The sequence below is a fragment of the Podarcis melisellensis genome, assembly GCF_964234715.1.
Source record: "Podarcis melisellensis genome assembly, chromosome: 7".
NCBI lineage: Eukaryota > Metazoa > Chordata > Lepidosauria > Squamata > Lacertidae > Podarcis > Podarcis melisellensis.
Genome location: NC_138539.1, coordinates 57,636,972 through 57,647,774, shown reverse-complemented (window position 1 = coordinate 57,647,774; position 10,803 = coordinate 57,636,972). Strand labels below are relative to the sequence as shown.

Below are 10,803 nucleotides of genomic sequence, written 5' to 3'. Positions count from 1 at the left end.
TGCTTGTCTTCATTGCACGCCATCGTAACTTCTTAATTTACAACACAGAAGGTTTCTAAAAAGGCTTCTGAATTAAAACTTAGCTATTGCATTTGTCCTCTGTAGCTGATACCCAATGCGTTTATGCACAAGGAAACACTATTCATATAGGGATTGATTTTGAAGATGTTTGGGGGGTTTTTTTGTCACAATCACTTGCACTGCTGAAGATGCTATTTTAAATGTAGGAATAAAACGTGGGTTGCCTCTTCAGCATATGTAAGAAACTTCACAGTAATGACTGGTTCTTTAGTGCTCTCCCCTGTGATTTACATTGTCAAATAATACAGGGAAGATCTGTAACTCACAGCATTAGAGGACATGCTTTAAATGGGTTCGATCACCAGCATTCCCAGGCAGGGCTTGATCCTTGGAGAGCCAGCCAGTGTAGAGCAGTGCTGGCTGATGTTGTTGGACTCCAATTTCCTTCATGCTTGAGTAGAGGCCATGCTGACTGGGGCTGATGGGACTTGGAATCCAACAATATCTGGAGGGCACAACTTTTTATATCTCTGATATAGAGGATGTAGAATAAGGTGGATCAATGTTCTTCATCTAATGAGACACCCATTATAAGGCAGCTTCCTATGTTTCTATGGTGATCTTGGAGATCACTTGGAAGCACACCAAATTCAGCTCCACTGCCATAAGCAAAGCAAGAAGATTTATAAGTTGTGAGATGTATGTATGTGTGTGTGTGTGTACGCATGCACATGTATGTGTTACAGTTATTTTTAAATCCTCATATTCTGGCAGATACATTTTATACTCAAAAGTATAAGAAAGTGTGACACAGTTTGGTCATTGCTATAACTGCAGCTTGTGAGTGCCAGCTGCTTCTATGAATCTCACGGCATCACATGATGTAAAAGAAAACTGTTCTACATTTCTCATGCCTTTCTTTCTTTCTTTCTTTTTTTTACTACTCCCCAAACCACATTCTCTTCTTTTTCTTTCAAATGAGGCATTAAATGCTGGATGTGCTCTGTTACTCTCAGTAAGAATGCCAATGTGAGACAATTTAAAAACCTGCTCTTTACAAAATGTGATTACATATACCTAAAAAACAGCAAAGCTGATCAAATATTTTCCCTGCTCCAGATGTTAGATCTTTTCCCCAGCTGCCATTTTTCAGCTTGAATGTCTTTCTAAAGGCAGAGAAATTATCCCAAGATTACCATTTTGACCGTTACTTTTTCTACAGCCTGAATTTTGTGAAGTGGCTTTTGGCAAATCTCTCTTTCCCACACTATGTTTGCGATCTGTACAATGGGAACAATAGTAACCAACCATGCAAGGTTGTTGTGGGGGCAAAACCAATATTTATCTGTTTCTATTGGGTAGTTTTTAATATCAGATTCCCAGAAGGGTTTATAAGAAATAACAAAACAATAAAAATGTAAATACAAGCACTGTGTAATAACTAAAAGGCCACAAGACCACAAAGTAGCATAAAACAGCAAGATTAAAATTGCATCTGAGAAGTATTATTTTTTAAGGGCCTTCGCATGGTACCAAAATGTCCTCTTGGGGGACGCAGAGGTACGCATACCCCTAAACATTTTGTGAATCTTTGTACTTTTGTCCATTTACTGTATTTATTTTTCCTGATTTGAACTATAAAATGGTGACTTTCTTGAGTCGAAATGAGAGTACCCCTAAATATTTTTTAAGAAAAAAAAGCACTGCCAGAAACTGTTTGAAAACCAAGGTGCGGCTTCTGATTGGCTGCAGGAGCTTCCTGCACTCAATCGGAAGCCATGGGAGCCGCGTCAAATGTTTGGCTTCCAAAAAATGTTTGCAAACCCGAACACTTACTTCTGGGTTTGCGGCATTTGGAAGCCAATTTGTTCAGGAGCCAAGCTGTTCGAGAACCAAGGTACCATTGTGTAAACAATGAAGTTCTGTAAAAAGGATAAGCAGGGAAGGGGGAGTGAGATGAATGGAAAGTCAGCAGCAGGCACTACAAACTCCCAAGTATAAGAGGCTACAAGTACAGGAGCAAAGTTGCTAAGATTAAAAATGGTGAAATTCTGGTGTTCAAGCTTGCTTATGACAGATTACCCTAGTTAAGCTACTATCTCTGTGCCTCTGCAAGATGAAGAAGTAATAATATTCACCCAGGCTTGCTGAACTGTTGGAAGAATTGCTGAGATTCCTCTTCCATACTGCTGCAAAAATGACACACTAATACAGAGATAATGTTTATGGAATCCTCTATAGCAGTCTTTGCTAACCTGGTGCCCTCCAGATGTTTTGGACTACAACTCCCATCAACCATAGCCAGCTAGTTGTAGCTGAAAACATCTGGAGGGCACCAGGCTGACAAAGTCTGCTCTAAAGTGCTGAAGGTTATGGTGCTGAATATTGTTCTGGGTGTGCTGCACCTGTAATGGGGAAAAAACGAAGCCTGGATTCCTCCAAAATGAATAAATCAACAGCTACTACCATTGCCCATCTTTTCTTCCTTTTTGGAAGAAACAGCTCCATGTTCTTTGTTTCCCCTTCTTTTTTGAAAATTGCATTTTTATTAAAATTTCTAGATGCACATATAACAACCCATGTAGAAGACACATCAATATCTTTTGAGAAAGAATTAGACACCATACCAATGGTGATCTGCAAGTTATCAGGGGAAATAAATGAATTTCCAAAAGAAATCACCATCCCTAAATGTTCTTTTAGTCTTGATTTGGATAAGTGAAAGCCAGCAAAACAATTATTCCATCCAAAAATCTGACAGAATGCTACTTTCTGAAGCCTTTTATTTAATCATTCTCCCCTTTTAAATCTGCATTATTAAACAGGCAGAGCACTAACCTTCACAACAGAAGCAGGGGAGGGGGAAAGTTGGAAGGAAAACGATTCTCTATAGTATTCACTTTGATAAGTCTTTTGTCCTTTTAAGCCCTGACCTTACATTTGTAAGATAAAAGTGTATTGGGTGCCATGTGTCTCACCGCATTATTAGGAGCCTACTCATTTGATCTTGTTTCCTCTCATTACTAGCCTTTTAAGATCTTTTCTGATGAGTAATGTGGATATGCCGAGCATGATTGGGGTGCCTTTAAATGGTGCGCACCATCATTTTTGCCTTTCCTGTATAATTTACAGTCATTCTCCAACTGCACATTTCGAATGCTAATATGCATTTATGATTTATCTTCCGCTGCTCTGGTACAAAGAGGCACATCCTCTGTGGCGAGAGTAGAACAGAGATTTTCAGTTGCATTCCAAAAACAAAATTATTGCTAATGCAACTATTTCTCTCCCAATTTACTTTCAGCTGCCCCCAAGCCATTATGTTGGCACCATATTTTTGGCAGACACCTGCCACCCGCACTGTCAGTTATACAACCGTAGCAATTATGTTTCTGGGCTTTGCTTTGTGTAGCCTGATAGAAAGCCAGCGCTATGACTGAGGGTATGGACTGGTTGCCAAAAACTTTCCTTCTTTACTGTGCTTTCTGAAGTGGAACCAGACACAAAGCGCAATAGACAAAGAAGTCGTGGGTTTAGTCCGTTGAGCAAAATTCATACCAGAGACTCCAGGGCATTGCCGAGACAAAATAAATAAGAACATATGTAAATAAATAACATCTTCTTTAAAAAGAAGATAAAATTCCATGTGGGAAAAAATTATGAGTAGAATCCAGACAAGCTAAGCATAGTTTAGTCCCTTTGATTTCCTTAGGATAGCTGAGCTGAACACATACTTAATTTTCTCCCATGGAAATCAGTGCATCTGAAGGGAGCCTAATTTTTCTGAATTGTGCCCACTCTTAAGAGTCTGCTTTTAGGAGGTCTGTATAAAAAGCTGTACGATATTTTCACTCATTACAACAAACAAAGCAAACAAAACATTGAATCTGGCAGATGAATGTGTCTCAAATCAACAACTTATCGCCAAACAACTACTATTGGGGTGTGATATTGCTGCATAGGGGACGTGGGTAGCGCTGTGGGTTAAACCACAGAACCTAGGACTTGCCGATCAGAAGGTCGGTGGTTCAAATCCCCGTGATGGGGTGAGCTCCCATTGCTCGGTCCCTGCTCCTGCCAGTCTAGCAGTTCGAAAGCCCGTCAGAGTGCAAGTAGGTAAATAGGTGGGAAGGTAAACGGCATTTCCGTGCGCTGCTCTGGTTCACCAGAAGCGGCTTAGTCATGCTGGCCACATGACCCAGAAGCTGTACGCCAGCTCCCTCAGCCAATAAAGCGAGATGAGCGCCGCAACCCCAGAGTCGGTCATGACTGGACCTAATGGTCAGGGGTCCCTTTACCATTACCTTTATTGCTACATAAAGCAATGGTGGAGAACATGCCACCCTCCAAATGTTCACTCCGACTTCCACCAGCCCTGACCAGCCTGTCCAGGATGATGCGCATTGTAGTCTAACAACATCTAGTGAACCACAGGTTTCCCAACCCCAGGCATAAGGCACACAGAAATGTGCTAATGTGGTATCCCTTCCTATATTATTGCTGCAACATTCCCACAACACCTTATAGGTAGAAATTTGCTAGTTATAAATGGTACTTCAAGACACATTTTCCCCAAGCAGTAAACCCTACAATATTGCTTGACCTTTCCTATTCTGAGTCAAGATCATCCCTACCTGAATAGTAACCTGTTATATATGGAGTATTCTGATAGGCTGTTTTCACACCTCAGCTAAAGAGGAAAACACTTGACACATCGGCTACCGGCTAGGGTGCTTTTTCTTTGGTGGCGCCCTAGTTGTGGGACTCCTCCCCAAGGCATATTCACTTGGAATCATCATTACTCTCTGTTAGGTGTCATGTTAAGTTGGCCTTGTTTGCCAGACCTTTCAGCTGCAATTACAATTTCTGCTTTAACTGCTGTTTGTCTCTGCTTTTTTAAATATGTTGCTGGTGGTATTTTATTTTATTTATAAAAGATGGTTCTATGCTTGGTTTGCTCCCACAAGAGGCAACGATGGCCATCAACTTGGATGGCTTCATGAGAGGATTAGACAAATTCATGGAGCATAATGCCAGCAGCCGATACTAACGCTGATGGCTGTGTTCTACTTCCACTATTCGGGACAGTTTGCCTCTGAAAGCCAGTCACTAGAAACCGCAGGAGGGGAATGCTGTTGCATCCATGTTATTCTCGCAGGCTTCCTACAGGCATCTGGTTGGCCACTGTGAGAACAGGATACTGAATGGGCCCCTGGCCTGCTGCAGCAGACTCTTCTTGCCCTCTTACATTTGCATTATGTATTGATTTTAACTGTGTTTCGTATGCCACTTGGAAGGCCAGTGTGGTGAGGAAGATGGGATAATGACCCCATCAATAAAACTGAAGCTGCATGAGTGTTGTAATGTTTGATAGGGATACACTAAACACACAAATGTGCAGCAGGAAGCCACAACTGGCCCAGCTTCCTGTCACATGGCTACAGTGCAATGGCTAGATCTGCATTTCCCAAACCTGGGCCTCCAGCTGTTTTGGGACTACAACTCCCATCATCCTTAGCTAGCAGGAGCAGTTGGTAATGGATTATGGGAACTGTAGTCCAAAAACAGCCAGAGACCCGAGTTTGGGAAACACTGGGCTAGAGATGAATTTCTTTAGATCCCACTGGGATGACTGGCACAAGGGAATAAAGAGCCAGTGGTGCAGTTAGGTAGTTTTAGACTTTGGACTTGCCTTATGGGAGCTGTCATTTTATGGTGTGTTTAGGGTCTCTTTTTGCTCCTTCTGCTGTGCAGGGCCCTGGACATCTGCCTCCAAGTCCTGTGTTGATAGCAAGAGCATGCATACCTGCCATTTTAAGCAGGATGGTAGTGCTTTTTTTTAAGGCACCCCAGGCTCTGCCTTCATCCCAGGGTGCCCTAATTTCACATGGCAGGCAGGTGGCGGTGTGATGGGGGGGGCAGTTTTCCAGATCTTGGTTACAAAAAGTTGGAGGGTATGCAGCATGTAGAATGGAGGCAAAAGTCATTAGAACTCCAGGATGTGGGAAGTTTATTCTTTCCTCTCTCTATCTCCTTTCAGCAAGCTAAGGCTTTCTTTGGAGCTAAGGCTGCAGTCCTAATCCCATTTACCAGGGCAAAAGCTAAATTCAATAGGACTTACTTCTGAGTAGTCCTGATTAGGATTGCACCGCTAGCCTATGATGCATTCCCCCACAAACCATTAATGCATCATTATCACCAGCCATTTGACAAGTCAGCCACCAGAGCATCAATAAACTCCTGCCTTTGCTCTCTGCATGGTTGACGAATACCTGGTAACCTGATGGGGTCTGTTCACTTTGGTTATTCACATTTCTGTGCAGACTTCCTGCACAGAAGAAAAAAAAGAGGGTTAAACTGTACGAATTCTAAACTTCATACTGTGTCTAATGTTGATGGTCGAAAGATCTGCCATAGCTTATGAAAGTGACCTGTTGAGCAGGAAGCAGACTGATTTCTGAGAACCTGTTACAAAGAGAGGGGGGCGGGATTCCTTGTTTGCTCTATAAATTGAATCAACTCATTGAATTAAGTAGAAAACTAATTAAAGCTTTTCAAACCAAATGCAGTTTGAATATGCATTCCATATTCATCTAAAACCCAGAATATCTCCATGGCAGATCAAGAGATAACAAGAGATTCCTGATTAGACCACTAAAAATAATTTTAAAGTGGGAAAATAAAAATATTGAAAGCTCCCACTCAGCAGTAAGTGTTCTGTTTTAATCTCTGGGTATTGTTTCACTCCGTTTCCTAAAAAACGATTGTGTTAAGTCAAACTATTGTCAAGTCAATGAGCAACTCTCAAATATCTCTGAGAAGAACACACCTTCCCACTATTCAGTTGGGGTTTGATATTATTCCCAACTGGAGACACCACTGTTTACCTCATTCGGGCTGATATATGCAACAAAAATGAGGTAGTAGAATCTTGAAGTGGTTATGCAGACTGTGCTAAGTTGATTTGTGGCCAATCTACCCTGTGATGCCATGGGGATCACCTGCCTTGGATCAGTTCCTGAAGAAATTTTGGGTTTTAAACCCCAATTTTAACATACCCTGAATAGCTCAGTTGCTTAGAACGTGGTGTTGATAACGCCAAGGTTGCAGGTTCAATCCCTGTATGGGACAGTTGCATATTCCTGCATTGCAGAGGGCCGGACAAAATGGTCCCCAGGGTCCCTTCCAACTCTGCAAGTCTATGATTCTATGATTCCATGTTGAACTGACAGAAAGCTGTCATTTTTTATGGTGTTAATATTTTTTATCTCATTCATATATATATATAACATATCGTTTTCAACAATCATTTAACACAATTTCATATCTTATACAATTTTTTTGACTTCCATCAATCACATCTGAAAATTTTCCAATCTTTTTTGCTTAATTTACATTTCTTAATTTCACTGTTACTTTTAATTATCTTCACTAATAACTCTTCACAACCTTCCTTGCAATATTTCATATACACCTCCTTACAAAACTTCTTGTAATCCTACTAGCGTAATCTGTTGATTACAATTGCTTTGCAAATCATTCACATATTTATTGCAGTCCTCTGAGAATATTTTTTTATCTCACTCAGAGCCAGGAAGAGGTGTTTTTGTTTTAAGCTTTTGCGTTTCAAATATTATTTCAAAGGTATTTTGAGTCTGCAAACACACACAAACCCAAAACACCACCAAATGAAATAGTTGGGCAAATCTACATACACATTTAAGTTCCTAACTCTTTTAAGTATGTATGGCTTCCCCCAAAAGAATCCTAGGAATTGTAGCTTGGTACCTTCTTCCCAGAACACCAGCATTTCCAAAGGATTTCCCCAGGAAGCAGGAACGTGTTATAAGCATATTTAAATCTGCAATGTAGATAAATGCCCAGGATTCCGAAACACTTTGTTTTCCTGCCAGATTCCATGCTTTCTTTGTTTTGCAAGCATTTTTGGAAATATTTGCTTAATGGAGGAACTAAGCGCCTCTCTTTTCAACAAAACTTACAGTCAACTAGGAGCATTTTACCTTTTAAAGAACTTGTGCAGGGAGAGTTTCCAGAGGATGTGGAAAATTGGTAAAGGTTGGAGGCTTTATTTCTGAGGGGAAAACAAAATCTTGTCAACACCTTCTTAAAAAAAAAAAAAAGGTTCAAGAAACAATTAAAGCCAGTATGTGATGAAACAGGGAGAGAACCAGCCAAGGCTGTTTGCTAATGTACTCGCTGGGGTTCTTCCTTTTGAGAGGCTTGAAAATGCTCCAGTCGATCCACACTTCCCGCTAGTCTTACTCCTCTCCCCCTGCCAGAACTGTGTGCAATCTGTTATGTACTAGCCTTGCACTGGACTTGCAACTCAATGGGACATAACAGATTGTGTATTTATTATGTTTAAATGAACATTATGTCAGGCATGGGTGGGTAGAGGCACTTAACCCTTCCTCTGCTAGCCGATTCTCCCTTTCCTGGCTCTGTTTCACCTGCTCACCTGCCAGAACTGGGCTCCCAGGTAAAGCCTGGGAGTATTAGCTAGGGTGAGTGAGATTGGCAGGGCAGAACTGGTGGGTGTAGGAAGGGTTATTGTGTGGCTTCGATTTATTTTTGTTGGGTTCTGCATTGGGGAAGTACGGCAGAAGAGCTAATAAAGTGAGAAGATGTATGGACAGTCCAGACTAATGAACTATGAGCGCATCACTGACATGTTGAGGAATACACCTGAAGAAAAAGGCCCACAGTCAGTCTAGAGGGGCCTGAGGAAGGAAAACAGGAGCACAGCTGCCCCTCACCCAAATACTGATAGCCCCTCAGGTATCAGTGGTTAGAAGCAGAATGCTCATTCCTCAACCCCCCCCCCCCCGAGAACCAAATTTCTCAGTTCAACTTTACCCTGAGATCATCTTCTGAGACCCTTCTTGGTGGGCTTCCTCCTCGAGAACTTTTTATGCTTTTTATGCTGATCTTTTCTGTGAACTGCCCTGAGACCTCTGGATATAGGGTGGTATATAATTAGAAGAAGAAGAAGAAGAAGAAGAAGAAGAAGAAGAAGAAGAAGAAGAAGAAGAAGAAGAAGAAGAGGAAGAAGTTGTTGTTGGTGAGGTTTAAATCTGGCCTCCCTTGGAGTTATCATGAGCAAAGAGACCAGTTTGGCTCCCACTCCAGAATATGCAGCTGTTAAGAGTTAACAGAGCTTCCTTCTTTTGACATGGCTGCCCTGTCCTTGCATTGCAGGTGTCAAAGATTTGGGAGGCAACAATGCAGTGAATGAACAAATACTCCATGCCCATAAATGCATGGTCTCCGCCATCTGTTTTCTACAGGTGGGTCAATGTGATTCTGAGGTAAACATGTGAAAGTGGCTTGCATGTAAATGACAGTAGGATGGGCATCATGGGAATAAGGAAGAGTTATAGTGCACTTTCAGCTACATTCTGGGTCTTGAATGTTAACTGAAAGTGAGACGTACTGAGGAGGGGTAGCCAGAAAGTGTATTCCATTCCCCAAAGGGTGTTTCCACCATACCTGCTTTGAGATCTTATATGCATTAAATCAGCTGGGTACAGGTGTAGGCAACTACCTTTAAATGACACCCTCCAATATCCCAAAGATTTCATCAGGACTTGTGGCCAGGAAGTATTCTTAAAATTTAACTGCACCTGTTTATTTGGCATCCAGGCAAAGCAGGTTACCAGCCTCTGGGCAAAATCACCAGCTTCTGTCTGTTTTATTTTTTTACTTTTTACTTTTTACATAACCACTGGCACGAACTTCTCCGCTGAGCTTGCTTTTGTGGTACTCCTGAATGGAAAGACAAATTAAGTTGAGTTTTTCTTCGTTCCTGCTTCTAATGTATTTTTCAGCCTTGTTATTTCTGGCTCGTCATCCTTCCCCTTTCCGCACTTTGGGAGAGTTCAAAGTTTGCAGTCCATTGTCCCTCCCACCCTTGATGTCACAAAGAATTAAACCCAACACATGTTCTTTAGAATGCAAGGAAATGCTCTAAAAGTGATTGTAGGCTGTTGTCTGCCTGACAATGCTGAGTCTCACATCAGTGCCACAGAGACCTAAAACACATGAAATGCCACAGGAAGACCTAAAACAGGAGCTCAATTCCCACTTTGTTATGTTATATATAAGTGTTAAAATCTATGCAGTCTTTTCTCCAAGGAGTTCAAAGTCTAGAAACACATAAAGTAAACAATGAGCCCTCAAAGCAGAAAAGCATTACAACAGCGTTTAGATCCTATTTGCTTGCCTTGCACTTGCTTTGTTACTCTCTCTCTCTCTTTTCGGCAATATCAGTTGAACATCTAATCAGCTACTATTTTCTCTTCAAAACTCACCTGGGAACTCTTACGAGATGGCTTTTGGCTATGAACCTGGAAAGTCTTTGCATTTGCCTGTTAAAATGATTAGTGCTTAAATGAATGTGATCATCTACTGAATTAAAGCACCACCAAATCCCGCTCTCATTACATGATCTCATGCAGGCCTGGCTTCCAAAACATCCCCGGAGAGTTTTATAAAAATTGTTCATCCCATTGTTTAAAAGCAACCTCTGTTCGAGGGAGGAAATGTGGCTGACATTATCACTTAAAGGGGACTACCAGTGCCAAGTAAAGAGTATACTTCAATCATAATATTTTTTAAAGCTGTTTTGTAGCAAACAATGCACTGCTTATTTATTTATTACATTTTTATCCCACCCTTCCTGCAATGAGCCCAGGGCAGCCTATGCTGCACGGTCAGCTATTTTATCCTCCTAACAACTCTTCTATGTGGTGTATAGATATT

At 41.4% G+C, this 10,803-nt stretch overlaps 1 long non-coding RNA gene across 1 annotated transcript; it reads right to left on the bottom strand.

Moving 5' to 3' along the window:
* Window positions 1-8,041: 8,041 nt before the first annotated feature.
* LOC309374843 lies at window positions 8,042-10,410 on the bottom strand. Its single transcript, XR_014170730.1, has 3 exons — window positions 10,353-10,410; window positions 9,666-9,807; window positions 8,042-8,113 (listed from the first exon to the last, which is right to left on the bottom strand). It is a non-coding gene; the product is annotated as an uncharacterized lncRNA (long non-coding RNA).
* Window positions 10,411-10,803: the final 393 nt, after the last annotated feature.